The sequence below is a fragment of the Coregonus lavaretus genome (genome assembly GCF_964263955.1).
Source record: "Coregonus lavaretus genome assembly, contig: HAP1_SCAFFOLD_1634, whole genome shotgun sequence".
Lineage (NCBI taxonomy): Eukaryota > Metazoa > Chordata > Actinopteri > Salmoniformes > Salmonidae > Coregonus > Coregonus lavaretus.
The window spans coordinates 61105-67002 of record NW_028163573.1 but is presented as its reverse complement, the minus strand read 5'-3'; the positions used below and the strand labels follow the sequence as shown (position 1 = coordinate 67002).

The 5898-nt window shown below is 37.0% G+C and overlaps 1 long non-coding RNA gene across 3 annotated transcripts; it reads right to left on the bottom strand.

Annotated features, from left to right (window-relative positions):
• Positions 1–1168: 1168 nt before the first annotated feature.
• Positions 1169–5653, bottom strand: LOC311117985. 3 transcript variants are annotated; one of them, XR_014611741.1, is made up of 6 exons: positions 5220–5653; positions 4901–5010; positions 4688–4737; positions 3992–4104; positions 3140–3236; positions 1169–2222 (listed from the first exon to the last, which is right to left on the bottom strand). It is a non-coding gene; the product is annotated as an uncharacterized lncRNA (long non-coding RNA). The 3 variants fall into 3 exon arrangements; XR_014611742.1 differs by having other exon boundaries at positions 4910–5010; XR_014611743.1 differs by having other exon boundaries at positions 4901–5007.
• Between the last annotated feature and the right edge of the window lie 245 nt (positions 5654–5898).

Here is a 5898-nt window from a genome sequence, read left to right as displayed (position 1 = left end):
AAATTATTTTTTCAAAAATATGAAAATGAAAAAAAAGAAGACATGGGGGCGTGCGGGACGCACTCGCTAAGCGGACCGGCACATTGAACGCGGGTCGGCGACTCCCCGCTTGCCAGGAGCCCTCCGAAAACGTGGACGGATCCTGCCGAGTAAGAAATGATACTCGGGAGGAGACAGAGAGAGTGAGAGGGGACTCTCTCCAATCCCACTGACCTCACTGTTGGGTACATGCTGTCTGGACTATTTTCAGAGAATAGACTGCTTAATGTAACCGACGGGATATGAACCAGGTCTACCGCGGGAGAAAGCAACAGCTTGACCGTTACACCAAGAGGACATTCCCTATTGGGCTGAGGCATAGCCTATTTTTCACATCTGATTTAATTTCATACAACTTAATATTGCTACACTAAAAATCTTTGTCTGGACAATAGCCCATTACTCAGCTTTTATTAGAAAATGAATGGCATGCCACTGGGATCATTTTCTGTGACGACAGAGTAAATTATTATGCAGCCTCAGAGGGGTGCCCAAACTTTTTCAGACGACTGGATGTACTTCATAGAAACTGTTACCCTTTATATATTCTAACCACTCTATTTAATGTATTCCATATTAAGGGCCCTAACCTAGGAACACAAATCTTTGTTCCTACACTGTAAACCCTAATAAGTTCACATAACTCAAAAATTATTTTGTAACAGATTACACAAAAATATTTTAGTGATGTTTTTAAATGTTTTAAGTTTACATAAAATAAAAATTATATTTACAGTTGCCTTAAATTATCTCAATGTTATCTTATAAATATTGATATTCCTCAACTTATAATTAGGGAGTAATTCACTCAAAATTTTCAATATTTTTCAACTCATATAATGTGGGAAATACACTCAAAATTTTCAATATTTTTCAACTCATATAATGTGGGAAATACACTCAAAATATTAAATATTCTTCAACTCATAAATGTGGGAAATACACTCAAAATATTAAATATTCTTCAACTCATATAATGTGTGAAATACACTCAAAATTTTCAATATTCTTCAACTCATAATGTGGGACATGCAAACAAAATTAATTCTAAACTGAAATACTGATGTCGGTCCATTACACAATTATAATCAGCGAATAATGTTAGAAAACATGAAAGTGACCACCACAGTGACAATTTAACTTTTTTTTTATTCAACACAATGTGCTTTTAAAAAGGCACGAATCAAAAGGAGCTCAGTCAAAACAAAGTGCTTGTCATAAATTAAAACAAAAAAGGAAAAGGAAATGACTCCATAAAAACAAAATGTGTTTTAAAGTACATTAAGTGTTAATAGTTCCATATTCTGATAGTGGTCATTGCTACAGAGGGTAGATTCAGTATTTTGGGTCTCCATATCACACTATTCAGTAAACATTATGATAAAAACTCACAAAGGCTTCATGATAAAATTCAATAAGATTCTAATTATAATCCATCCTCAACAGCAATGACAACTATTAGAATGTGGAGCCATTTAAAACGTTTTGGCACTTACTGTACCTTGAAGGCTGCAACTCACTTTTTTAAAATAAAACATTCAAATAAAAGTACTGGTTTCTACTGTGCCGTACTTCAACTGGCAACATCAAGGTAAGCATTAGGTCACACAACATTAAACATGTATAGTGCATGAATTCAACAGTCGTTTCCCACAAGTACAGTACAAAAACTTGGGCTTGGCAATACGTCAATGTTGTGATATTTATCTATTAACAATCAATGTATTAAATCTGAGGTAGAAGAGGCAAACAGTGTAACATATTAAACATGAGGTAGAAGAGGCAAATTATTACATTTGTAAAGAGGGGAAAAAAACTAAAAACATCCTCAATACTCAGCTCAACAAATAGTCCATTCTGAGTGATTCACTCATTGAACAAATCATTCTTCAGTGTCAGTAGACGGCCTTTCAGTGGTTTGTTGTCCTCAAGACACATCACAACTTTTTGAAAAATGTGAATGTAAGCTCAAGATTCTTTGGGTACTGTAGGTCTAGTGCATAGACATACCCAAAGAGCAGGAGAAATGAGTCAGCCAGGTTTGTGGGACCACTCACAAGTATTTCATCTTCCACGACAATACAGATGCTCTCAGGGCTGAAGAGGGCCGCATCAGTAGTATCATCAGTGACAACTGTCAGGAGAGCCACCGGAGTGTCAGTGAGGTCTGGACCATCTGCTGACTATAAAACACAAATAATACAAAAATGAGTTCAGCCCCTCAAGGATACAAATCATGCTAATGATGTCTAGACATTACGGTCACTTTGCACTTAGACTGCAACTAAGCTACATGTTTAAACTATTCTCTTTACACATGCTTATTATTTTATGTTAGTTTCACACCTACCTGTAAGCATACTTTTTGTTTAGTGGAATTCTTTATACTTACCTTTTCATTTATGTAATTTCTACATGTCAGTTTGCAGAATAACAACTCAAGGAAACTTCATAAACAGGTTCTGGGGGCTATTCCAGAAAGGAGGTTCAACAAACTGAGCCTAACCCTGAACTCAGAGTTGACTTACCCCGTGAAGTGAAACTGAGTTTTCAGTTACAGAACAGCTGATCTGAGTTAGGTAAGTTGACTCAGAGTACGTTAACTCGGAGTTGAGCTTGTGCCTGACGACTAGTAAAAAGCCATCATCAATGGAGCTCCGATACGGTTATTCACCATGGCAACGGGAGAAAACAGGAAGCAGACATTTTCTGGCTGCGGCTGTTATATAAATCACTGACAGAGTTTCAGATGCAGTCGTCTTTTCATTTTGAATTTAACATCACTTTATTTTATATTAGCCTTTAAGGAAGTGGTTGAATGTTGTTCAATGTTTTATTTTAGGCTATTTTGTTTTATTTAAAATCGGCTGAAAATGAAATATAAAAACATTTTATCTCATACTCAATGCGGCGACAAACTAGAAACACGGACTTTGAAATTACGTTGTTGGAAAAAATACAATTGGCTATACTGATGGTTTTCACATAACCTGCTTTCTGGAATGCCCCTCTGGTTCTCCTAGAGTTCTTTGAGTGATGTCATGTTTAAGCTGACTGAATAGCTAAGCAAAGGGATTGATAGTGAGGCCAGTACACTTACATTACAGGTCCTGAAAAACTTGGGAGGCATCTTCACGCAGGTACACAGGAAGTGCACGAAGGACGAGGGCCCGTCTCATATTTACATCACGTTGTTCCTACATGGACAAAAAATATCCATTACAATAATAATTACACAAATATCAAAAACATTCATTGTACACTAATTATAGTAAAAATGAAAATGTTAAAAGATAAGCAAGTTAGTTATTAACAAGCAAAGCATCAAAGTTGTGTGCTTATAGGTCTGCTATTTCTGTTGTTGTTCTTTGTATTTAACAAAGTATTAATAAAGGGTTCAAGTGATCAACTGTTGACCCCACAGTTGAGATAAAAACATTTAGAGAAATAGCAAAAGAATGACTGTGGAAACACATAAAATAAAACCAATTATTAGTGTAACCCTCTCACCAGGCTCGAATTTGACTCTCACGATATTACCTTATTTAGAATATCTGAACAGCATGGGATATTAGGTGAGAAGGACATCTCCAATAAGAATCCCTATTGTAAACTTGCTAGGGTGAATGACAAATAGGGTATTAACTTCAGATAGAATGATTATAGACTTGGTTATTGTTATAAGGATATGCTTTCCCATGCATTAAATGAAACTGAAACAGTAAATAACTCCACCAATACAACAGACATAAGGTTCAAGATCTATATTAATCAAATGTTCAATGTATCACATCAAAAGAAATACAAATTATAAACCCCAATGATTTTTCCACAACCCCATGTCCAAATTATTTGCAAGCTTGCTTAAACCCTGGGCGCGCGTTGGAGCTCATAAAAAAAATGACGACATACATAAAGTCCCGAAGTCCACCCCACATTTGTAGTTACTCACTACTTGTAGATAATGCCTCAGCAAAATATAGTAGTTCCGTGCAGGTGTCCTCACAAGATCCACCGCGAACACAGCTATCAATGCAGCCAGTACTCGGTAGCAGCAACAGACATCTGTTGGAAACCCGAACTGATCGTCACAAGCAATTCTCTCCAAGTCTTGCACGATGCTAGGCTAACCTCTAGGATGTCGAATGTCTCCACAATGCGACGGCAGCTTCAGTCTCCACTTGGTCTTTCTTAACTAAATAATAAACACTCTCTTATATAAATAAAATCAGGATTTCCCTTTAAAAAACTCTGTAGGTATGGTTTTGTTCTCTCTTTATCGTTTCCTTTGGTCGTTTTTCCTTCACCAACCCCACTAACGTCTCTCCTCTCCCTTCTTTCAACTTTTCCCTCCCTTTTCTTTCCCGGCAACCAGTCCACTCTCCCATTGGCCACAACTTAACAAGTTAGCTCATTGGTCAAAACTTTAACGAGATACGTGGGAAATTTAAACTTAAAAGTAAACCAACCTATTCACTTGTACATTTTTTTAAAACATTGCTTCAAAAGAAATGCATTAATGACATTACAAATCAGGAGCTATTCGATCACCTTTTAAATCTAATACCAATGAATTATAACAAATACACTCTATACTTGGTTTTAGCAATGTATTACATTAGTAACACTATTTCATAATACATCCTACCTGAACTGTTAAAAGGATTTCGAGATGATCTCACAACCACACACTTGAGCCTAGGAAGAAATACAAACACAGGCCTGGTTAGCATAATGATAACACACTCACATTATGTTGTTTAGCATTGTTCGTTTCACGCTAGCACACACGTACACACAGCTCGATAACGTAAAATATTTACTGTGTAAGGCAGACACTTATTGAAATAAGTATAATCACAGTACGCACTTGCATTACCGGCGAACAGCGAAAACTCATGGACCTTCCTCCACCGTCAATGTCCCGGGCAAACATGCATTATGGGAAATGTAGTTCATCCAGGAAACCTGCTGATAACGTTACACCGTTGTAAGATGAAGTAACGTAACGTATTTATCACATATTTAACAACTTCTAAAGTTACAATTACTTGGATTTTTACACTATTTACAACAAATATTCACTGTGCACATTGTACAAATGTATTCCCAGTTCCACATTTAAGACTATCGAAATTCAATTGAAAAAAAAAAATGAAAAAAAAAACAGAGTTACTTACCAAATCAGAGGTGATGATAAGATGGCGCTTAAGAAAACGAGGGCAATAAGACTAATGATAAAAACGGAGGTGGTGGTGGTTTCAAGCGGGCAGCATAAAAGTGCGCATTGCAAACAAATTAAAACAAATTAAACTGTGTTCCACATCCACACGGGCGGCCCAAACAACCCCGCATCTCGGCAAATTCAAGATGGCTGACTCAGCTTTCCTGAGGGAGAGATGACCCACCCACCAGAACGTCATGACGTCGATAACGTCATGACACTACCTAAACTTTTTGAGCGTTCCACACAAATTACCTATAAAATATTGAGCGCTCTTCAATTAAAGTGGCATAAATCTCAACAGAGCTCAACACTTTATAGTTTGGTCAACTGCATAACGACATTTGACTGTTATGACCTTATTACTTATGAGCTAGTACAACTGTTTGGGAATACAGTGTATTAACATTGTGGACAGTTCTCTCTCTCTTTCTTTCTCTCTCTCTTTCTCTCTCTTACTCCACTGTTTTCACTCTTTCTCTCTCTTCACAGCTCTCTCTCTCTTTCGCTCTGACTCACTCCACTGTTTTCACTCTCTCTCTTCTCACAATTCACTTTCTCTCTCGTTCTGTCTCACTCCACTGTTTTCACTCTCTCTTTCTCTATCCTGGGCACTTCATTTAATATAACAGGCT